A 25,969-nucleotide genomic window follows, 5' to 3' on the forward strand; every position below is an offset into this window, starting at 1 on the left:
AAGCAGAACTCAGGGAGCCAAGAGAGAAGTTAAAGAAGAGGACCTCGAAGGTAGTGATCTCAGGATTCTACAAATCCCACGTACTGGCCAGGATAGAAATGAAAGAATAGGCAGCATGAACACGTGGCTTGAGAGATGGCGATGGAGAGAGAGGTTCAGATTTGTCGGACATTGGGACCAGATCTCGGAAAGGTAGGACTATTACAAATTCAGGTCTACACCTGAACCAGTCAGAAACTAATGTCCTTTGGGGAGTTTTTGTTACTGCTGGTGTGGAGGCTTTAAACTAATGTGGCAGGGGCTGGGAACAACAAGAGAAGACGATTAGACAGTGAGGTGGAAACTACAGACTGTAAGGATCATGAAGTTAGCATTACCAAGGGGAAGAGTAGGCAGAGAGCAAATGAACGCAAAAGAACTGGCAGTTTGAAGGGCACACACTTTAATGCAAGGAGTATAGTGAGTAAGGCAGATGAACGTAGGGCTTGGATTGGTGCATGGGAGCATGACGTTATTACGATCACCGAGAATTGGTTGAAGAAAGGGCATGATTGTCTACTAAATGTTCCAGGATATAGATGATTGAGACAGGACAGGGAGGGAAGTAAACATTGCGGGGTGTGGGGGGGGGGGGGGGGGAGGAGTTGCTTTGCTGGCTAGGGATGATATCACGTTTGTGCTAAAGAAGGACACTAAGGAGGACTTGAGCAGCGAGGCATTATGGGTAGAGCTGAGGAATAAGAAGGGTGCAGTTCCATTTTGGGGGGTGAACTACAGGCTCCCCAACAGTGGCTATGGGGTAGAAGAACAAATAGGTAAACAGATCATGGAAAAATGTAGAGACAACAATTGATGGTGAAGTGAGATTTTAATTTTCCCAACATTGACTGGGATGCACTTAGTGGCAGAGGTCTGGATGGGCCACAATTTGAAGGAGCATCCAGTAAAGGTTTCTAGAGCAGTATGTCAATAGTCCAATGAGGGTAGAGGCCATATTGGACCTGATGTTGGGGAAAGAGCCAGGCCAGGTGGTAGCCGTTGCAGTGGGGGATTTCTCTGAGAACAGTGACCACAATTCTGTAATTTCTAAAATACTGGTAGACAAAGATGAGAGTTGCCCTCAGGGAAGAGTACTAAACTTGGCCCATGCCAATTATATCAAAACTCGGCAGGGGCTGTGAAATGTGGATTGGGAGTCGAGATTTGAATGGAAGTCCACATTTGACATGTGGGAGGCTTTCAAAGATAAGTTTAAGATAGTGCAGGGCAGGCATGTCCCTTTGAAAATAAGGGATAGGAAACGCAAGATTCGTGAACCTTGGATGACAGGAGTAATTAGCCAAGAGAAACAAGAAAGTGGACATAAAGTTCAGGCAACTAAGAACGGAATGGGCCTTGGTGGAATATCAAGAGAGTAGAACCAATCTTAAATGAGGAATGAAGTGGGCTAAAAGGGGTCATGAAATAACTTTAGTGAACAGAATTAAGGAAAATCCTAAGGTCTTTTATTCATATATTAGAAACAAAAGGGTAACTAGAGAAAGTGTTGGTCCTCTAAAGGATAAGGAAGGAAGGTTGAGTGTTGAACCTGAGAAAATGGATGAGATTCTTAATGAATACTGTGCATCAGTGTTGACTGAGGAGACGGACATGTTGAATGTTGAGGTTAGAGATAGAAGCTTGTTACTCTGGATCACATTGACATTAGGGGGGAAGATGCGTTGGGTAGCCTAAATGGTGTTAAGGTGGATAAAGCACCAGGAGAGGAGGGATCTATCCCAGGTTGTTGAGGGAGGCGAGAAAATAGCTGGCGCCCTGACAGATATCTTGGTAGCATCCTTAAACACAGGTGAGGTGCTGGTGGACTGGAGGGTTGCTCCTGTTGTTTTCCCTGCACAAACAGGGTAGTAGGGATATTTCAGACCAGTGAGCTTGATGTCAATGCTGGGAAAATTGCTATGAATGTACTGAGGGATGAAATCCATTTATCTTTGGAAAGGAATGGGTTTATCAGTGATAGACAATGTGGTTTTCTGTGGGGGAGATTGTGCCTTACCAATTTAATAGAGTTGTTGAGGAAGTGACCAAATTCATAGATGAAGGAAAGGCTGTAGATGTCATATACGTGGACTTTAGTAAGGAGTTTGATCAGGTTTCCACTGGTAAACTAATGGCGAAAGCGAAGTCACATGGTGTGCATGGTGTTCAAGCTAGGTGGATAAAGAACTGGTTGAGCAACAGGAGACAGGGAGCAATAGTTGAAGGAAGCTTCTCGAAATGGAGAAAGTTGGTCAGTGGTCTTCCACAGGGATCAGTGCTGGGGCCACTGTTGTTTGTGATATACAGAATGATCTGGAAGAGGTCATTGCTGTTCCGATCAGTAAGTTGCAAATGACTGGAAGATTGATGGAGTAGCAGAACGCATAGGGGACTGTCAAAGAATACAGAAGAATACAGTTAGACTGGAGAGTTGGGTGGAGATGTGACAGTTGGAGTTTAATCCAGGCAAATGTGAGGTGATGCATTTTGGGAAGTCTAATTGTAGAACACCCTATACTGAAAACGGAAGAGTCTTGGGGAAAATTGATGATCAGGGAGATCTGGGAGTTAGGTCCATTGTACCCTGAAGGTGGTTGCACAGGTGGATAGAGTTGTCAAGAAGGCATATAATTTGTTTGCCTTCATCGGCTGGGGTATTGATTATAAAAGCTGATAGATCTTATTAAAATTGTTCAAAACTTTGGTTCGGCCGTGTTTAGAATGCAGTGTACAGTTCTAGTCGCCACATTACCAAAAGGATGTGGACACTTTGTAAAGGGTGCAGAGAAGGTTTACGAGGATGTTGCCTGGTAGAATTGTTGAAGTTGTTTTCTTTAGAGAACAGAAGATCGGGGCGGGGGCGGTACCTGATTGTGATCTACAAAATAATGAAAAGTGTAGTCATGGTGGATAGAGATAAGTTTTTTTCCCAGGGTGAGGGATTCAATAACGAGACATCACGCATTCAAGGTGAGAGGTGAAACGTTTAATGGTGATACACGCGGGAAATCCTTTACACAGAGTGTGCTACGTGCCTGGAAGGCGTTGACAGCAGAGGTAGTAAAGGCAGGCACGGTAGATTCATTTACGGTGGGTCTGAACAGATACATGAGTAGGACACAGATTCTTAGGAATTTAGCGATAGTTTTAGATAGTGAATTTGGATCAGCACAGGCTTGGAGGGCGGAAGGGCCTGTTCCTGGGCTGTTAATCTACTTTGTTCATTGTTTTTCCTTGTGTAGTAATGGACATTAAAGGAGATATTTCAGAATATGCCGCAGAGATCATTTCTGCAGTGTAAGAAAACAAACCCCAAAGAAAACAATCACAATCTATGTTTCAAAATAAAATATCGGCACCAAACTGAGCACAAATCTATATTATTGCACACTGATAGGGGGTAGTCCAGAAGATTTGACAGATATAGGAAAGTGGAAGAATATAAGTTTAATAAGGAAACAAGTATCAGACTAAACGTTAGGGTTAGCTACTTAGATTAAATAGACAGAGTTATTATTAACATGTTTTAAAATATAATTAACAATATGGACGTTGGTGTTGCGGACATTGAGTCAGTGAAACTCGCAACAAAAAGGAAATGGTCAATTCATTATATAGGTACATTGCAACAGTCCTCGACATCAGAAATAGGTGGAAAATCAGGAAAACCAAAGAAGGTTGAGATGGAATTAAAATTACAATCGCCAGTGAAGCGTTCCTGATAAAATAGTTGTAGCCCGGATAGGGGTTCAACTTCATGCTCCGAATATTAACAGAAGCGTGCCTCGCAAAATGTTTCATGCATTCGTTTTTAGTTTCCAAAATCAGGGAACGCTCTGTGAGATTGAAAAATTATGAATTGAAATCCTTCATTAAAAGGGGGAGATACAGAAAGCAGAAGCTACTTGACAGTTAAGTCAGCTTCTGGCATAAGGAGTAAGATAGAAACTATTATCAGGAACGGTCAAGTTAATCAGATGGAATCAATATGACTTTGTAATGGAAAAATCATGTCTGCGGTTCATTGCAGATTTCGAACGAATTCCAGTGTGTGCAGTTGATAAAGCAGTAGCAGTTCATGTAATGTATTTGGATACAGGAGTCATTGAAACATAAAAATATTGACCAGGAGTAGGCTATACACATCACCGAGCTTGTCCTGTGATTCAATACAATCAGGGATAATAAAAGTCCAATGAACTTTCACAGCACTCCCTCTGTGGTGATAATTGCTTCCAGCCATAAGGAAAACTTAATTGCACACCGTTCACCAATTATGGTCTACCGAAACTGCTATACTACTAAAGCAAAGCTTCATTGCTCCAGTGTTCAAATTATCTTGAAGTAAGGGCTAACATTCCATCAATCTTCCAAATGTGCATTGAGTAAAGGTTCACATCAAACATTTTTCTGGTGGATAATTAAACAACTCATTGAGGGATAGGCTCCACAGACATTTCTATTGTCCCTGATGGAGAGCACAACATATCAGTGTAAAAGTTAAGGCTGAAGCATTCACAGCAATCTATCGTAAGAAGTGCCAATTGTACGATCCATCTCGGCTTCGTCCAATTATCAGCAATATTACAGATACATGTTTTCAGCCAATTCGCTTCTCTCCACGTGATAACAAGATACTCTGGGAAGCACTGTTTACTCAAACGTTATGTAGCCGTCAAAAATACTGAAGGCTTGAGCGAGGCAATCACTTCCAGTGCAGCTGTAACACTTGCAAAACTCCGACAGTATGTGAAATAGTTGAAAAGTGTGGTGCTGGAAAAGCGCAGCAGGCCAGGCAGCATCCGAGGAGCAGGAGAATCGACGTTTCGGACTTAAGCCCTTCTTCAGGAATCAGAACGTCGATTCTCCTGCTCCTCGGATGCTGCCTGGCCTGCTGCGCTTTTCCAGCACTACACTTTTCAACTCAGGTCTCCAGCATCTGCAGTCCTCACTTTCTCCCAGTGTGGGAAATAGGCCAGGCACGTCCTGAGCACAGAAAACAGGACAATCCAAACTAACCAATTTCTGCTCCCATGCTCAGCTATGCGTTGGGAGTGTGAAAATGCCAATGGCAGAGCAATCAAGCAGCACTGGCTCAGCAATAACCTGCTCAGTGACATGAAATGTGGATTACACAAGTTCCACTCAGCTCCTGACCGAATTACACACTTGATTTTAGCATAGACAAAGAACTGAGTCCCTGAAGTGTGGGCAGAGCGACAGCACTTGACCTAAAGGTCACTTTCGCCCGAGATTGATATTACAGTGCCCGATGAGAACTGGAATCAGTGAGTATCAGGTGACAAACTCTCTACTGCCTGGAGTCGCACCTCGTACATTGAAAGATGGATCTCATTGTTGAAGGTCAATCGTCTCTGCTCAAGGACATCTCCATTAGAGTTCCTGAAGGAAGTATCCTTGGCCGAAGTATCTTCAGCTGTGTCATCAATCATCTTCCTTTCATCATAAGACCAGAATTGAAATCTGCGCAGATGATAGCACTTTTTATGACACCTCGTACATGGAAGCAGTATACCTTCAAATGTAACAATATCAGGACAATATCCGGAATTGGACTGACGAGTGGCATTGACACAACTTCCAGACAATAAGAGATAATCTAGCAAAACGTCTTGACATTCAATGGTGTTACCATCATTGAACCCCAACTATCAACATGCTGGGTATTATCGTTAACTAGAAACTTAACTGAACATTCCATATAAGCACAACGGTTAGAATAGCAGGACAGAGGCTAGGAATACTGTGGCAACTAATTCACCCTCCTGACCCCCAAAGCTAATTGACTCTCTAAAAGGCAGAAGCTAGGAGTGTGATGGCACAACTCCCCACTTTACTGGATGGGTGCAGCTTTAGCTACACTCAAGAGGCTTGACAGCAACCAGGACAAAGCATCCCACTTCAGTTGTAGCACTCTCACAAGCACACCTTGCCTCCAAATCTGATATTCAGTATCTGCAGTATTCGGTATCTAAAAAAATATAGTGCAGAAATTGACCAACATCCTTAGACAGTACCTTCCCATGACCACTTCGCTCTCGAAGGACAAGAGCAACAGATATATGAGAAAAACAATACTTGTAAGCTCATCTCTAAACCACTCAGCATCCAGGCGTGGAAATACTTCATCGATCCTTCACTGTGACTGGATCAAAACTCCAGGAATTTCCTTCTTAAGAACATTTTGGACCACAGCATTTCAGAAAGGCAGATTGTTTTGATCTTCTGAAGGACACATACAGACGGGTAATAGCGCTCACTGTGTCGCATAGGTCAATAACAAAAAAAGATCCTTGAAGTGAACATATCAGTTCAATAAAGTGGTTAAGCAGGCATTATGAATACTTGATAAGCAATCGAATGATCTAGACTCAGATTACAATCTCTACCATGGTAGCTTCAATTCATTGAAGGATATGAAATGAAAATTCTGGTGTAATGAGCGATGATCATGGACTTTCCAAAGTTCTGAAGCAAGTTCCATGGCTCAGTATTGTCCTTCAGGTGACGCCTGCCCTTCTGACCTGATCTCCCCACCCTATTCAACAATAACGTGCTTGTTCCTTGCATGTGGTGAACGTGACTCAGAAGCCAAACATTTGTATTAAAGCTTCTTCAGAAGGATTAACCATAATTAGTCTAGCAAGATAGCAGACTTTCGAAAAGATAGCTGACGACAACATTGGGCTATGTGACTAACATTTTCATATTTCAACCAAGAACTCAACACGTGCAAATTATGGGGGAGCATGGAAATCTGAAAGGGAAACAGAACAGAAATTTGGGAATTATGCACCAGGTGAATCAGGTTCTACAGCCAGAGCATCAGATACAGATTTTAGATTGATTATTGGATGTGATGCTGTATCTCCTGTGATGCTGCCAGCATTCCATTCCAATATTTATTCGTGATATAAAGTGTCAGATTTATTACATTTCTGTTTGTGAGAGCTTTCTCACTGCATTTCCAACATTAGGATCGAGTGGTAATATCATTGGAACAGTATTCCAAACTCCAGTTTGACGTTGAGTGGACAGGCGGTGGAATACACCATTTGCCAAGGGGAAATTTGAATTAAAAGTAATCCTGGAATCAGGGAAAAAATTTGGTGACAAGGGAACCATAGTCAATGGAAAAATACTAAAACAGCTGGTTTACTAATTACCATTAGAAAATCCGTCTATCGCCTTTACCTCATCAGCCAACATCATGAATGATACTGTGGCTCAGTTGTTAGCACTGCTGCCTCACAGCGCCTGAGTTCGATCCCCACCGCGCCCACACCGTCTGTTTGGAGTTTGCACATTCTCCCTGTGTCTGCGTGGGTTTCCTCCCACACTCCAAATTGGCCATGCTAAATTGCCCACAGTGTTCTGTGCCCTAGTCAGGGGTAGGAAAGGGTAGGGAGATGGGTTTCTCTTCGGAGGGGCGGCCTGGACTTGTTGGGCCAAAGGGCCTGCTTCCACACAGTAGAGAATCTAATCATCAGAATCCGCACCTACTGTCAGGTAATTGATGATTTCTGAAGTGGCACAGTGTGTAATTAGGAAGAGGGTCCCATCGATGACTGAGCCAGCAACATCAACGTTTTATGAAAGATTAAAAGAAAATATAAGCGTGACTAAACCTCGCAACAACAATATCGATTGGATGAAATTGTTGTGGCAGTTCTTGATTTCATTTCAACTATTTTATATGAATATTCTAAAACACACTTTGAGCTATGTTGCATTGTTGGAAAGTTTACTGTCTAAAAGGACGACAATATAAATCAATGTTCAAAGTGGATCCAATTGGATAGAAATGTTGCATTGCATGAACGTCCAGAATTCAAATATAAAGCTAAATTCAAATGTTAAATTATATTTATCTTCCAGATATAAATAATATCTGTTGCAATCGACAGTCATGAAATTTGCATTCACTTCTGCAAATTGTCAACATTCTTCAAATAAACTTGTTTTGATTTGAAACTTATCATTTGAAACTCCGTTCATCTGGCTATACTGTCATCAACTCTGCTTTGAAACCAGTGAAGCGCTTATGTAAATAAATCCAGAAATAGAACTCTCAGAATAGATGACAGAACAACAAAACCCCGGGTTATATTTCCCCAAAAGCACAGCACACAAGTAATGGCAAATATGCAAATAAAACAACGGAGTTTTAAAAATTATTATTCATTTGTGGGACCTGGGCATCTCTTGGCTGGCCCGCATTGATCCCTATTTGCCCTCGAGAAGATGATGGTCAACTGCCTTCTTGAATCGCTGTTGTGGATTGACCCATTATGCCGTTAAGGAGGGAATTTCCATACTAATTGATGTTAGTCCATTTAAATATACAAGTTGTCTGATTCTAAAAATCACAGTGATATCAATTTCCATGTTTAGTAAAAAAAACCCTACAATTTCGATATTGATTGGTACAGCTAACGTTTCTTTCTCTGTCTCTGTTTCGCTTTTCCACTCCTGCCTTCCCCCATTTTTTATATCTGATGCCGTGTTTTCCATTTCCACAATCAGAAAATGATTTCTTAAATAACATGAAGTCAACGCCTTACCAATATATTGGCTCATAGAGTCATAGCGATGTCCAGCGTGGAAACAGACTTTTTGGTCAGACTCGTCCATGCAGACCAAATATCCCAACCCAATCTAATCCCAGCTGCGAGCACCGACCCATATCCCTCCAAAGCCTTCCTATTCATAAAACTATGTAGATGCCTTTTAAATGTTGCAATTGTACTTGCCTCCACCACTTCCTGTGGCAGCTAATTCCATACACGTACCACCCTTTACGTGAAAACGTTGCCCCTTCGGTCCCTTTTACATCTTTCCCCGCACACCCTAAACCGACACCATCTAGTTCTGGACTCACCCACTCAGGGAAAAGACTTTCTCTATTTATCTTATCCATGCCCCTCGATGAGGTCACCCCTCAGCCTCTGACGCTCCGTGGAGAACAAACATAACCTATTCAATCTCTCCCTGTAGCTCAAATCCTCAAAACATAGCTACATCCTTTTAAATCCTTTTTGAACCTTTTTCAAGTTTCACAATATCTAGAATTACATTAAATATTCCAACAGTGACCCTAATCAATGTCCTGTACAGCTGAACGTGACCTCCCAATTCCTGCACTCAATACTCTTACCAATAAAGGAAAGTATACCACTTGTCTTCTTCACAATCCTATCGACTTCCGACTCTGCTTTCAAGGAGCTATGAAACTACACTCCAAGGTCACTTTGTTCAGCAACGCTCTCTAAGACCTTACCATTAAGTGTATAAGACCTGTAAGATTTGTTTTCCCAAAATGCAGCACCTCGCGTTTATCTGAATTAAAATCCAACTGCCACTCCTCAGCCCATTGGCCCATCTGATCAAGATCCCATTGAAATCTGAGATAAGCTTCTTCATTGTCCACTACATATCCAATATTGGTGTCATTTGCAAACTTACTAACTGTACCTCTTATGCTCGCATCCAAATCATTTATATCAATGATGAAAAGTACCGATCCTTGTGGCACTCCACTGGTCACAGGACTCCAGTCTGAAAATCAACCCACCACCACCACCCTCTGTCTTCTACGTTTGAGCCAGTTCTGCATCCACATGTTTAGTTCTGACTCTATTCTGTGAGATCTCAGATCTCACCTTGCTAACCAATCTCCCTTGGGGAACTTTGTTGAACGCCTTACTGAATTCCATATAGATCACATCCACTGCTCTCGTCTCATCAATCCTCTTGGTAACTTCTTCAAAACACTCAATCAAGTTTGTGAGACATGATTCCCCACGCATTAAGCCATGCTGACGATCCCGAATCAGTCCTTACCTTTCCAAATACATGTACATTCTGTCACTCATAATTCCCTCCAAAACCCTTCCCAACACCAACATCACGCGCACTGGTCTATAGTTCCCTGGCTTGTCCTTACCGTTTCTTAAACAGTGGATCCACGTCAGCCAACCTCCAGTCTCCCGGCACCTCACCTGTGACTATTGATTACACAAGTACCTCAGAAGGCGGGCCAGCAATCACTTCCTTAGCGTCCCATAGAGTCCTAACCTACACATGATCAGGTCCTGGGGATTTATCCACTTTTATGCGTTTCAACGTCAATTACAAGGAATCAGAAGCGGACAATTTTGTCAATGGAGTTTTGTCTTCTATTCAATGACGTTGTGGTTGGACTGATAATCCTCACCTCCGCTTTTCAACATTTTCCCAATCAGCACTGATTCCATTAAAGATTCAAAATCTGCCCAGTTATATTTGAAAGTACTCAATGGCCCAACCTCGGTGTCCTGTAGTAAAGAATTCTACAGATTCACTCCATTTTGGGAGAAGAATTTCTCTTCTGCCTTAAATCTGTGACCTCTCAGCCAGAGATTACACTCCCTGGTCCTGAACTCTCCCAAAGTGGAAACAACATTTCTGCATTTAAAGCACCATGTTTCCTGAAATTTCAGAATGTCACCACTGAATAATCTATGTTCCATTTGGTACAAGCTCAAACTACTCACTCTCTATTCTCAAGACAGTCCCTCCATCCTCAAGATCAGGCTATTGAACCTCATGTGGATTGTTTTGGATTCCAGAGTATCGTTCCTTTAACACGAGTCCCACAATAGTTGACAGTATTTAGCTGTGATATGACGAGAGCTTCTTCTAAGTTTTAACAAAACTTACAATCATACAGTTATAAAGCATGGAAGCAGATCCTTCGTTCCCCCAACTCATCTGTGCTGAACTGATATCCCAATTTGACCGAGTACCATATGGCAAACAGGTGACCCATATTTCTCTAAATGTTTCCTTCTCGTACACACATCCAGCTGCCTTTTAAATTTTAAAGTTATACTCGCTTCTACCATTTCCTTTAGCAGATTTCTCTGTGCATACACCACCATCTATGTGGAAACGTTACCCTTCAGGACCTTTTCCAACGTTTCTCCTCTCGCCATAATCCTCTGTCTTATAGTTTTGGACTCCCCAACACCTTGGCTATTCATCATAACAATGCCTCTCATGATTTCTGGATCTTGTTCAGGCCAACCCTCAGCCCCCTTTCCTCGTGCTGCAGGAAATAGCAAAGGCCTCGCCTATTCAGGGTCACCTTATAGATTAAACGCTGAGAGTTTGTTTCTGGAAAAGCACTGCGAGTCAGGTAGCATCCGAGGAGCAGGATATTCGACGTTTCGGGCAAAGGCTCTTCATCAGGAATGGAGGCAGGGAGCCTCCAGGTGGGCAAGTGGAGCTCAGTCCATGGGATGATCATCCATGGTCTTGTTGAACAGAGGAGCAGGCTCGTAGGGTCATATGGCTGAATCCTTCTCACATTTCTTACGTTCTGGTATTGTTATGTTTTTACAAACCTCCAATCCAGAAGACAACACTCCACCACCACTAAATAAAAATAAAAAGAACTGCAGATGCCGTGTATCTGAAACAAAATAAAACGGAATTTGTTGGAAAACCCAGAGGCTCTGGCAGCATCTGTGGAGAGAAAGTTCAATTCTCCATTGTTTTAGAGCCAACTTACGTAATGCCACCACATTAGCCAATCTCCAATCTTCCAGCACCTCATCCATGATTATCAATAATACAAATATCTCAGCAAGGGGCTCAGGAATCTCACCCTAAGCTTCCCACTAAGTTCTGGGAAACACCTGATCAGATCTCAGGGATTTCAGAGATTTTTGTTTTAGATTAGATTACTTACAGTGTGGAAACAGGCCCTTCGGCCCATCAAGTCCACACCGACCCGCCGAAGCGCAACCCACCCATACCCCGACGTGTACCCCTTACCTAACACTACGGGCAATTTGGCATTGCCAATTCACCTGACCTGAACATCTTTGGACTGTGGGAGGAAACCGGAGCACCCGGAGGAAACCCACGCAGACACGGAGAGAACGTGCAAACTCCACACAGTCAGTCGCCTGAGGTGGGAATTCAACCCGGGTCTCTGGCGCTGTGAGGCAGCAGTGCTCACCACTGTGCCACCGTGCCGCCCACGAAAACCTCTCTGTTTTTGGTTTCTAGACATGCAGTGCCTCCTCTACTCTGAGATGAACTCTTTTAAGGCATCGCTATGTATTTCCCAATTTCCTTAGTTTCCATACACCTATTAATGCAAAATATTTGCTCTGTGTCTCATCCATCTCTTGTGGTCTCACACATAGAGAGCTATGTTGGTCTTTAAGCGGCTGTATTGTCTCCTTGATTATTTTTGTACCCATACTGCATTAATGGAATCGTTTGGGATTTTCGTTTCCTCTGTTTGACAAAGTGACTTCATGCCCCTTTTTGACCCTCGTGATTTCCGACTGCACTCATATCCTTTTCCGGATTCACTCGATCCCAGCTGTCTACATCTGATATATATCTCCTATTTCTTGACCAGAGTCTCAATTCCTCTTGTCATACTGCTTCCCCTGCACCGACGAGATTTGCCCTTCACACAAACACGAATATACCATCACTGAACTCTCATGATCTCATGCTTAAATGCTTCCCAATTCCCAACCGTCCCTTTTCCAGAGAATAGCCGCCATCTCCACCCCAACCAGATTATCAAAGTTCCTGTCAGATACCGTCAAACCGGACCTCACTCCAATTTGAAACATTCATTTTTTTAAATCAATTCTACTATTTTTCATAACGGTTTTCAAATTAATACAATTACGATTACTTGCTCCGAAATCTGCTTCCCAGGACATCTCAGTCACTTGTCCTGCTCCGTTTCGCAACACAAGTTCAAGCATTCCACAACCTCTAGTAGGTGCTTCCATGTATTGAAGACGAAATTTTCCTTTTCTAAACCTAACCAATTACTCCCCATCCAAGACCTTAACACTATGACAGTCCCAAAATATGTTTGGAAAGTTAAAAATCACCGACCATAATCAAATTGTGCTTACACATAGCTGAGATCTCCTTACATATTCACTTGCGAATTTCCAATTGACTATTGAGAGGACTATATTACACTCCCAGCAAGGTGATCATCCCTTTCTCAAAATTAGGTTCCATCCATGTAAAGTCACTGGGCAGTCTCCCAGGAATTTCCTCGCAACATCCAGCCATAATGTGCTCCTGAACCAGAAGTACCACTCCTCCTCCTCGCTTGTTTCCCCCCTCACCCCGTCTGTTCTTTATATAGCATCTGCACCCCTGAAGATTAAGCGGCCAGTCCTGTTCATCCCTGAGCCACCTTTCTGTAATGGTTATGATATCCCCATCCTACATTCCCATCCATGCCCTATGTTCAACTGCCCCATCTGTCAGGCATCTTGCACTCAAGTAAATGCTGCTTTGCAGTCTTTCGTCATTTATGCCAATCTGTTGCCTGCCTTGACTCTTAGAATGGTTCACCGTGTCTATTTTACCATCCTCAAACTTTTCCTTTTTCTCACTATTGTGTTGAGTCTCACCATCACCCTTACCAGTTTGAAGTCTTCAGGGTACCACGAGAAAGATTTCCTGCAAGAGTAGTGGTCCCTTTCCAATTCAAGTGAAACCTGTCCCTCTTATAAATGTCATTTCTGTTGCTGAAGAGACCTCAATGATCGGAAAATGTGAAGCCTAGCCCCTGCGACAGCTCCTCAGCCACGCATTTGTCTGCTCGGTCTTTTTTTATATTCCAACTATCAATATTCCATTAGTTTTTAAACAAAGCCCAGCATTATGTTTGCCTTTGTTGCAGTTAAAATTAAAAGCTAGCTTTTCGTCATTCTGTGATGAGGATTCCCAAATCTGTTATGTAGATTTCAGAATTCAATCTCTATGTAAATAATATTCAGTTGCTCTACCGTTCCTGCTAAAATTCATTACTTCATTTATTACGGCATTTCTCATTTACTTCACCACGTTATATTAATATGCAAAGTTTATTGTTCCCTCTCTTTTCCAATCTCTAGCCCTCTGCAAACTGTTTTTCTTCATACCCACCAATTACCTCCTCTACAATTTTTGTGCCATTTGCCAACTTGTCTGCAGTACATTCATTTCACTCATCTAAGTCGTTAAAATATTTTGTAAATATTTGTGTCCCCTGAAACGGATTTATGTGGTATTCAACAGCTACAGATTGACATCCTGTAAAGTAAAATTCGTAATCAAACTCTCTTACGATTGTGATTTCCACAATCTTCTCTCCGTGGCAACACAATACCTCCGAAACCACAAGCTGTTATCTTGTTAAATAATCTTACGTGTGGTACCTTATCAAATGTCTTCAGAAAACAAAGAAATCACTATTTCCTCCTTATTCTCAAAGAATTCTAATACATTTATCAAGCGAGATTCCCCTTTTGTAAATCCATTCTCAGTCCTCTTGATCATGTCATGTACTTCTAAATGCTCTGGTGTTATGTGGTTTATTGGAGACGACGCAATCTTTCCAATAAATTATGTTAATTGGCCAATAATGGCCTCAGTCAGACTTATTTGTGTCCATACTTTTTTTGAGTAAAGGTGTTACCTTGTCACTTTGCCAATCCAGTAATACTTTTCTGAAAGCTAATGATTATTGGAAAGTTACAACTAGTGCATCCAACACAGATTTTTTCTTATTTATTTTGTTATCTTGGATTGCACCTTTTTTGTTCCAATGCATTTTGCGGTAAATACTCCTGCAAATTTCTCTGACGTTTTCTTTGTAGTGAAAGTCATTGTATTGCATTGCTCGCCATTTTTTTTGCCCTTCATTATTTCGTAATTATAGAATGTTCTTTGCCTGCTACTTTCAAGGCAGATGCAGACTATTTATTCATCTTTTCTGTCATTTCGTGGTTCCCAGTCACGAATTCCCAGCTTCATTCAATATGGGCCTATATTCACATTGGCTTTTCTCTTCAGTTCTTTATATTTAAGGATGCTCTTGCTGTCCACTTTAATATCAGCTGTAGTTACGCTTTCGATGTTTACCTTCTCCCTCCTTATTAATCTTTACATAGAACATAGGACATTACAGCGCAGTACAGGCCCTTCGGCCCTCGATGTTGCGCCGCCCTGCATTACTAATCTGAAGCCCATCACACCTACACTATTACATGAACGTCCATTTGCCTGTCCAATTTGCTCGCTTATTGATATTTCTGTAAACATTCCGAATGTCCTGATCACCGAAAATATTTCCCACATTTTATGTTTTCCTTTTAATCCAATTTGTTACTATTTGCAACTTTTCTACATAATCATAATACACTCGTCCCCTTCCTAGATTTTATCCTTCTCACTTGAATTATATCATTACTGTGAGCGTTGAACTGTTTTTCTAAATGGTTTACCATTGTTCTTCACAGGTTTTTGCTGCTAAACCCGTTTCCTGGTCCACTCCAGCAAGCTCCATCCTCATCCGTTTACAATTTACACTTATATATGCTGAGCACGTTTGTTTCGGATATCAGATTCTCCCTCTCCAAATGAATGCTCAAACTTTGCTGTTCCGAGGCAATCTTTCAGTCTTTCACCATGTATAAAATCTGACTCATTGCACATTACCAGATTCAGTACATCAAGATGCCGGGTTGAACCACGACATACTGTTTCAGGAATCTATCTGAATTTTTCTTTGTGACTACCTTTGCTGATAGAGTCATAGGTATGTACAGCACAGAAACAGACACTTCAATCCAACCCGTCCATGTCGATCAGATGTCCCAACCAAATCTAGTCCTACCTGCCAGTACCTGGATCATCCCCCCCAAACGCTTCCTATTCATATGCCTATCCAGATGTCCTTTAAATGTTGCAGTTTTACCAGCCTCCACTACTTCCTCTGACAGCTCATTCCATACATGTACCATCCTCCTCATGAAAAAAATTATCCCTTAGGTCGCCTTTATATCTTTCCACTCTCACCAAAAACTTATGCCTTCTAGTTCTGGACTCCCCCACCCCAGAGAAAATACTTTGTTTATTTAACATATCTATACCCCTCATGATTTTGGAAACCTCAATAAGGTCATCTCTCATTGTTGTGGTTCTGTTCGCCGAGCTGGAAGTATTTGTTGCAAACGTTTCGTCCCCTGGCTAGGCGACATCATCAGTGCTTTGGAGCCTCCTGCGAAGCGCTTCTTTGATGTTTCCTCCGGTGTTTATAGTGGTCTGTCCCTGCCGCTTCCGCGGGTATCCGTTTTTGGCGAATACCTTGTATAGGTGTTCCTCTTCTTCTTTTTGCAGTCCTGGTGTACTGCAGTATGTTGTGGCCCTTTTGAATAGTGTCCTGATGCAGCTTAGTTTGAGTGTGTTGGGGTGGTTACTTTCATAGTTTAGGACTTGGTCTGTGTGTGTGTGCGCAACTTCATCAGCAGATGCCTAAGAGAAAGACCACGGAACGAGGACATACCACAACCAAAAGGATTAGCCACACTACCATACATCAGGAGCATCTCGGAACTGACTGCCAGACTACTGCGACCCCTAGGACTCATAACGACACACAAACCAACAGCCACACTCAGACAACAACTCACCAGAACGAAGGACCCGATACCCAACATGAGCAAGACGAATGTAGTGTACAAAATACCATGCAAGGACTGCACTAAACACTATATAGGACAAACAGGAAGACAGCTAACAATCCGCATACATGAACATCAACTAGCCACGAAACAACACGACCAGCTATCCTTAGTATACACACACGCAGACAATAAGCAACATGAATTCGACTGGGACAACACTACTATCATAGGGCAAGCCAGACAGAGAACAGCCAGGGAATTCCTAGAGGCATGGCATTCATCCACAAACTCCATCAACAAACACATCGACCTGGACCCAATATACCAACCACTACAGCGGACAGCTGAAATTGACAACCGGAAGCGGCAGGGACAGACCACTATTAACACCGGAGGAAACATCAAGGAAGCACTTCGCAGGAGGCTCCCAAGCACTGATGATGTCGCCTAGCCAGGGGACGAAATGTTTGCAACAAAAACTTCCAGCTAGGCGAACAGAACCACAACAACGATGACCCGAGCTACTAATCTTCGCACAAATTTTGGTCACCCCTCAGCCTCCGATGCTCCAAGGGAAACTGCCCCAGCCTATTCAACCTTTCAAATCCTCCAACTCTGGCAGCATTCTTTTAAATCTTTTCTTACCCCTTTCAAGTTTCACAGCATCATTCCGATGGAAAGGAGACCAGAATTGCACACAATATTCCAACAGTGGCCTAACCAATGCCCTGTACAGCCGCAACATGACCTCCCAACTCCTGTACTTAATACTCTGACCAATAAAGGAAAGCATACCAAACGCCTTCTTCGCTCTCCTATCTACCTGCGACTCCATCTTCAAGGAGCTATGAACCAGCACTCAAAGGTCTCCTTGTTCAGCAACACTCCCCAGGACCTTACCATTAAGTGTAAAAGTCGTTCTGTCTGTCTGTCAATTGATGTGAGGATTAATTAGCCAGTGATTAATACACTGCCTTTCTTTCCATGCTTCATTATCTTCTGATCTCTGTCATGCTTTCTTCATAATTCCATGATTCTAACATTTATTCCAGCAACGTTGTCTTTCCCATGGTATTTCTGTCCTTCAACTACATGGATTCTATATCGACTAATGATAAAGCCTATGACTCAGTAATACGTAAGCATGCCTGCTTTCCGTCATGTCTTTCAAAAACATCTAACACCGCTTTGTGGAATGGTTGTGACATGACTAAGAAACCCGGCAATTAAGTTTCAATTGTACCAACAGTGTGTCACAACAGGCCTGAATATGTTGACAGGAGAAGCGACTATCAGTCCTCACTTCCATCTGCTGGAGAAGCACTGACATTACACTGATGGTGAAAATGTCAACAATACGTGTCTGATATCAATCTATTGAGCAAGCAAGTGAACGCTTAATCTAGCTCATCACCTTAAACTGGCAGCTGTAGCATTATGAAACAACTCATTGAAAGTGGATAAGACTAATTAGCATCAAATCAAGGTCTACTTTTTCGCGAAATGTCTCCATTCCTTGTAATGTAGGTTTGTTCATCTCTTTTAAGGATACCAGCTCTGACAATTTGGTGTCTTTATGGGTAGAGTGAAAAAAAAACAAGGGTAAAAAACATAAGTGGGTGTCACATGCACACCCCCAAACAGCAGGAGTGATGTTGGGAATGGCAGTAAACAGGAAATTGCAGATGCATGAGATAAGGGTATTTTGGTGATCATGCATGATGTTAACTGCACATCGAGTGGACTAAACAATGTAGTTACAATGGGGGAGAGGAGGAATTTCTGGGTTGCATGTGGAATGGTTTCCTTGATCAATACGTGCGGAAACCAACTAGAAAGCAGGCCATCTTACACTGGATGCTGTGTAATGAGAAGTTAATCATTGCTAATCTAACTGTAGCAGATCCCTTGGGGACGAGCAACCAGGACACACTAGAACTTTTTAATCAAAATGGAGAGGGAGATCGCTGATGCGGAGACTCGGTTGCTGAATCTTTAAATTTACATTTAAAGGGTAGGAGATTTACGGGGTATCTTATAGAAATGTAAACGACCATGAGAGGCATGCACTCAGTAGTTTCCCAGCGTTGGGTAATCCAGGACTAGAAGGAATCAGTCTAAGTTTAGAATGGAAATAATAAATGGGAACCTGAGGGCCAACTATTATACACAAGACTGTTAAGCATATGGAATGAGCTGCCAATGGAAGTGGTTGAGGGAGAAACATTAACCATATTTAAAAGGTATTTGGACAAATACATGCACAGGAATGGTTCAGAAGGATAAAGGGCCAAGTGCAGTGAAATAGGATTATCGTGGAAGGATAATTTGTTTGGCATGGATCAGTTTGGGCAATGCCCTGTCTCTGTGATGTGCAACTCTAACACTCTCGGACACAAATCAGATACCAGAAATGTTGGAGAATGCAACATTTACTGAGTGGGAGAACTGAGGCTGATCAACATTAGTAAAGAAATATTGCTTTGAAAATTGCGCGGATGGATGGTGGATCAACCCCCAGAGCCTGATAATCTACATCCAAGCGTACTTCACAAAGTGGTTCCAGCAGTAGAGATTACATTCACTGTCAGGATTGTAAACATTCCGATACAGTCCCTGCAGACTGGAGAGCAGCTGATATCACTCGAATATTCAAAATTGGAGACATTGTCTTTGTTTTCTCTATAATGCTGTAATTTTCTGCTGTAGTTCGGAGTTCTACTGAGCCTCTCTTCGGACGGAGTGTGCATCGTGCAATAAACTGATTAATGCTCAAGGTCTGCCTGCAGTGATTTTCTACAGCAGCGCGTGTGTTTAATTATGCAACTGCATATACATTTCTGTGTCTATTGCCATGGAAGCACATCATATTGCCTTGAAACCAGTTTGGTTGTCAGAGGTCACCAGCATGCTCTCGTCGTTGGAAGATCCTCAAGTGCATTTCAGGTAATGTGCTTTCATACACTGTAGCTTTACTGCTTGATGAAGAGATGGTATATTAACCTTCATTGTGAGAGGTTGAGTCCAGGAGCAGGGATGTGTTGTCGCCTTGGTGAGGCCACACCTAGAATATTGTGTGCAGTTTTGGTCTCCTTTTCTGAGGTGTGTTATCTATCCTGTCCACTCCTGTTTATATTTTATAAATCTCTATGAGATTCCTTCCTCATCCGTCTGAACTCTGGAAGAAACAATCCTAACGCAGTTAATCTCTCCTCATACGTCAGCCCCACCATCCCCGGAAACAGCCTGGTAAACCTTCACTGCACTCCCTCAAGAGCGAGACCATATTATTCTTAATCATTCTTGATGCGGATCTTTTGCCTTACTGTAGAAATCTCACCATGTAAAAAGTAAATTCACAAGTCATATGCATCCATTCCGTACTCATGCCCAGACACACTTGTTTGATGATTGAGGGACTCTGCATTTGAGAGGACGCAGAATGTGAGAATTTGTCATGTCACCTCCTAACCTCAGCACAGCAACTGGGATACTCTCGTCCACATCTCAATTAAACCCAACATGTCTTTCACTCCTCACTCTTCACCTTCCAGGATTGTATTATTCCTTGCAAGCACATCTGTGCCTCTCGGTTGTCCTGACTGAAATAAAGAGGATTATTATGACAAGATCTGCTGTTGGAATTGCTGAGGGAACTCAGCAGGGGCGGAAGCACCTGAGGGAGGAAACGGAATTCTCATAAAGTTCTGTAGAAATTTTGAAACGGTATCTGATTCTCTCTCCACAGATGCTGCCAGACCGGGTGATTTTTTTTTTCCTGCAGTTTCTGCTTTTGCGTTTAGCTGAATGTCTATTCCATTGACCGGAATGATACACCCAGACACACCTTGTACCGATATTTAAATCTTTCAAAAACGTAGGTAATTGAATTCAAACAAATGCACAACGATGCACTTCCCTCAGCTCCGCAGACAGGGCAGCTCAAAAAAGCAGCGGTGTAACATGGTTCGAGAGGTATAGCTGAGTGATTGCACCGATGAATGAGAAGTCCTGCTTATTATTGCGGTTTCGAATCCTGCTGCCGATGGCTGAAGGCAGCGTAAGAGGGAGTTTGGTTCGTATCTCTCTGGGATTCCAATCCCGGCGGGGGAAACACTTCTTTCAGGTCAGAAGTGGTGTCAATCTCCAATACACTCACTGAACAGCTCGGATTCACACTTGCATTGCCAACTTTGCTTTATCTCGTGTGTTTCCAAATTCCTGGCTAGAGCTTTCTCGCTGAATTTGGTCAATGCCTCGACTGGAATAGACCATGATTAAATGTATGAAAGTACATTTCATTGGGGTGGAACCGAAACCCGCATAGTGACTGCGAATAAAACAGTGGAAACTTCCAGCACAGGAGCAAGAGATCCTGAAGCAGACAAGTCAGGGAAAATATCTTTCCTTTGTCAGTGAAAGGCACTGCTTCCAAAAGGGGAGCCATCGAAGTGAAGAAGTGAATGTGATTATCTCTGCTGATTGTTCACAAGCTGTGGAGCCCATCTAAGCGCGTTGGGCCAGTGGCGTAATGGACAACGCGTCTGACTTCGGATCAGAAGATTGTAAGTTCGAGTTCTACCTGGCTCGCTCGCCGTTCTCTGGTTGATGCATTCATTTCCATTTGCGCGGAGGTGCAGGGGTTGGATTCGTACGTTGGCTGCTCGGATTCCTCACGGTCGGAGCTGTCGCTGCTCTCACTTTCCTGCATAGCGCCGCATTTTTAATGGGGCCAGAAAAATGTGTGTTTGTGTGTTGTTTTTATGGCTAACGCAAATGACTGTGGACGTTGGGAATCTGAAACAATAACAGGAAATGCTGAGGAAACTCAGCAGGTGTGTCAGTAACTGTGGGAGAAAACGGAATTCTCTTAAAATGCTGGCGAAATTCTGAACCGATGTCTCTCATTCACTCTGTACAGATGCTGCCAGACCTGCTGAATTTTTCCTGCTACTTATGATTTGGTTTTTATCTGAATGTATATTCCATCTATCAGGATGATACACACATTGCTGTGGTTCTGTTCGCCGAGCTGGAAGTTTTTGTCGCAAACATTTCGTCCCCTGTCTGGGTAACATCCTTAGTGCTTGGGAGCCTCCTGTGAAGCGCTTCTGTGCTGTTTCCTCCGACATTTATAGTGGCCTGTCCCCGCCGCTTCCGGTTGTGAGTTTCAGCTGTCCGCTGTAGTGGCCGGTATATTGGGTCCAGGTCGATGCGTTTGTTGATGGAGTTTTTTGATGAGTGTCATGCTTCTAGGAATTCCCTGGCTGTTCTTTGTTTCGCTGAACCTATAAAAGGTAGTGTTGTCCCAGTCGATTTCATGTTGCTTGTCGTCTGCGTGTGTCGTTTCGAGGCTAGTTGATGTTCGTGCATGCGGATCGTTAGCTGTCTTCCTGTTTGTCCTATATAGTGTTTTGTGCAGTCCTTGCATGGGATTTTGTACACTATATTAGTTTTGCTCATGCTGAGTATCGGGTCCTTCGTTCTGGTGAGTTGTTGTCTGAGTGTGGCTGTTGGTTTGTGTGCTGTTTTAAGTCCTCGTGGTCGCAGTAGTCTGGCTGTCATTTCAGAGATGTTCTTAATGTATGGTAGTGTGGCTAGTCCTTTGAGTTGCGGCATGTCCTCGTTCTGTTGTCTTTCCCTTAGGCATCTGTTGATGAAATTGCGAGGATATCCATTTTTGGCGAATACCTTGTATAGGTGTTCCTCTTCCTCTTTTTGCAGTTCTGGTGTGCTGCAGTGTGTTGTGGCCCTTTTGAATAGTGTCTTGATGCAACTTCGTTTGTGTGTATTGTGGTGGTTGCTTTCATAGTTCAGGACTTGGTCTGTGTGTGTGGCTTTCCTGTGTACCTTAGTGGTGAATTCTCCGTTTGGTGTTCTCTGTCCCATCACGTCTAGGAATGGGAGTTGGTTGTCCTTTTCTTCCTCTCTCGTGAATCGGATTCCTGTGAGTGTGCAATTGATGATCCGGTGCGTTTTCTCTATTTCCTTGTTTTAATGATTCCAAAGGTGTCATCAACGTATCTGACCCAGAGTTTGGGTTGAATTTGTGGTAAGACTGTTTGTTCTAACCTTTGCATTACTGCTTCTGCTATGAGTCCCGAGATCGGTGAGCCCATGGGGTTCCGTTGATTTGTTCCTATATCTGGTTGTTGAATGTGAAGTGTGTTGTGAGGCACAAGTCCAGTAGTTTAAGTATGCCGTCTTTGTTGATGCGTTCAACGTCCTGTTGTCTGTTCTGTCTGTTCAGCAGGTTGGCTATTGTTTCTCTGGCTAGGGCTTTGCCAATAGAGGTGAACAGTGCCGTTACGTCAATGAGACCATGGTTTCTTCCTTGTCTATGTGTATATTTCTGATGATGTCCAAGAATTCCTGTGTTGATTGTATAGAGTGTCTGGATCCGTTGATCAGGTGTTTCAGTTTCTGCTGTAGTTCTTTAGCCAGTTTGTGTGATGGTGTCCCTGGTAGTGATACTATGGGTCTGAGTGGAATGTCTGGTTTGTGCACTTTAGGTCGTCCATAGGATCTGGGGGTGTTGTTGCTTTCGGGTTTCATTCTTTGTAAGTCCGACCTGGTTACCTGTCCGTTTTTTTGTAGGTTCCTCAGTGTGTTGTTTATCCTGTTGGTGAGTTGTGGGGTGGGGTCAAACTCCCTCTTTTGGTAGGTGTTGGTATCTGCAAGTAGTTGTTGTGCATTTTGGATGTACTCTGCTTAGTCCAGGATGACCGTCATTCTGCCTTTGTCTGCTGGTAGTATGATTATGTTCTTATCGTTTCTTAGTGATTTTAGTGCTTCCCTCTCCTTGGTGTTGAGGTTATGTGTTTGTCTTTTCCTTGTTATCAGGGGTACGATACTTTGTCTCACTGTTTGTTGTGTCTCATCTGTCAGTCCATTGTTCCTGAGTGTGCATTCTAGTGCTGCTAGGAAGTCTGCTGTCTTGGCGTCCCTGTGGTTGTAGTTGAGTCCCCTGGCCAGTATTGTACTTTCCGTGTCTGTGAGCTGTCTGTGGGAGAGGGTTTTCACCCAGGTGTGTGTTGTGGTGTCCTCTTTGTTGTGTGTTAGTTTGGCCATTTTTTCTTTTAGTGCCGTTTTTTGCGGTGTGTAGTCCTGTTCTGTTCTATGGTGACAGCCTGTTCTATGGTCCGAGTCCATTCCTGATCAGAGATTACACACTTGCAACAAGTTGACACAGCGACCCATTAACACAATAAGCAATCACCATGCAGATCTGAACGGAATAACCACAATCTACTTCGCAGGTGCGTTAACCAACTAAATCACAGCACCAGGACGTGTGCAGCTTCACTTACCGATATGTGCAGTCCTGTAACCAAATGGTCACTAACTCCGAAATGTGTTTTCTGTATCAATGTTGCTCAGTGAGAATTGCAATCAACCGACACTTTTGCAAAAACAGTTCACAGCTGAACATTCTTCACTGAAAATGAATGAAAAAAGACAATCTCCTTTTGCATTGGCTTCAACATGATTCTTTCGATCTGTCTAAACTGACAGGGTAAAGAGGATGTGTTCAACCTCTTGGCCTCCCTTAATCATATTAATACACACTCAGGGAACCTCACACCAAGAGGAACAGGGTCATTGAGGTGAATTGGCCAGGTATGGTGTTTGAGTCAGTGTAAACAGTGTACAGTGAAGACTGACCCATGAACACCGATACTGAGCCTTGTACCACCAGCTCCACCTCACATCCTGCCTCATGCCTCCCAGTCAACTTTGCTGCTGTCATAAACCTGGTCCCTTTTTTGCCAAAAGTTGTTCCTTCCCTCAAGCATACCCTGTCCTTGATTTTTGTTCAGATGGATACTAAAGCAGGTCAGGCTTACGATGAGACTGGTTTAGTACAAAGATGAAAAGGGTCTGAGAACCCTTTTGTTTATATATAAACAGATGAGACTTCAGGCCAAAGTGGTCATGTCTGTGGAAGTGGCGAGCTCTCGCTGAGCAGTTCAGTGAGTCCAGGACTGGTTGGAAGTTCAACATTGAGCTGTGTGGAAACCTTTTCTTCTGCCCTTCTAACCTCAACCTGGAAGCATTTGACCTGTTTTTGTACTCTATTTTAAAGGGGGTTTGCTTATTGGGACTGTTGTGTATATTCGGAACTGCACACTTCGGTCAAAGTTGGTAAGACTGAGTTCTGTAGGAGTTCCTAATTGTGTTGTTCGTGTTTCATTGTGTAATTTTGTGAATAATTTTATTCTCTGATTTAAACCTATTAGTCAACTACGCTAACTTAATCTGGGTAATTGTAACTGTACATTTACCGATACAAATTGCAAAGTTATGTGTTGGGCTGCCTGCTTAAGAACGTTTTGAGCGGTCTGGCCTCGTCCATAACACGGTTCACTTTTATTTCACTTCCCTGCTCCACTTCGCAACTTATTCCCGGCAGATTGCAGGTGTCCAAATAGACCCTATAACTATTAGAAACGCATTATTGGGACATCGCTGTCACTCAATGCGACAGGACTCACCACCCATCCCTAATTACGCCAGAGATGCAGGTAATGCCTTACTTTCCCGAACACTTGAATTCCTCAGCGGGGTTGTGCAGCCATGATACCGCTCGGGAGGGAGGTAGAGGATTTAGAACCAGCGACACTGAAGGGACATGGATACATTTCCAACTCAGAGAGGTGAGATGATTGGAAGGGGATTTCCGGTGATAGGTTCCCACTGTATCTGCTGCCAGTGTCCTTCGAGATTCCAGGCCAGGTGTTAGAATTGGCGGTAGGTGAGCACTTTGGGGACAGTGACCACAATTCGGTGAGTTTTACTCTAGTGATGGAGAGGGATAAGTGTGCACTTCAGGGCAAGAGTTATAGCTGGGGGCAGGGAAATTATGATGTGGTGTGGCACGACCTAGGATGCGCGGCTTGGAAAAGTAGGCTTCAAGGCATGGGCACAATTGATATGTGGAGCTTGTTCAAGGAACAACTATTGAGTGTCCTTGATAAGTTTGTACCTGTCAGGCAGGGAGGAAAGGGTCGTGTGAGGTAGCCGTGGTTTAATAAGAAATTGAAATCCCTTGTTAAATGGAAGAGGGCGCCTTTGTAAAGATGAGGCATGAAGGTTCAGTTGGGGCGATTGAGAGTTATAAGGTAGCCAGGAAGGATCTGAAGAGAGAGCTTAGAGCAGCACGGAGGGGACATGAAAAGTCCTGAGTTGGTAGGATTAGGGAAAACCCTAAGGCTTTCTATAGGTATGTCAGGAATAAAAGAATGACTAGGGTAGGAACAGGTCCAGTCAAGGATAGTAGTGGGAAGTTGCGTGTGGAGGCTGAAGAGATTGGGGAGACACTGAATGAATACTTTTCGTCCGTATTCACTCAGGAACAGGACATTGTTGTTGATGTGAATATTGACTCACAATTAATTAGAATGGACGGCTTTGAGGTATGT

The sequence above is a fragment of the Chiloscyllium plagiosum genome, unplaced genomic scaffold, assembly GCF_037043375.1.
Source record: "Chiloscyllium plagiosum isolate Xiang-an unplaced genomic scaffold, Cpla_swu_hap1 HiC_scaffold_21, whole genome shotgun sequence".
NCBI classification, from domain to species: Eukaryota; Metazoa; Chordata; class Chondrichthyes; order Orectolobiformes; family Hemiscylliidae; genus Chiloscyllium; species Chiloscyllium plagiosum.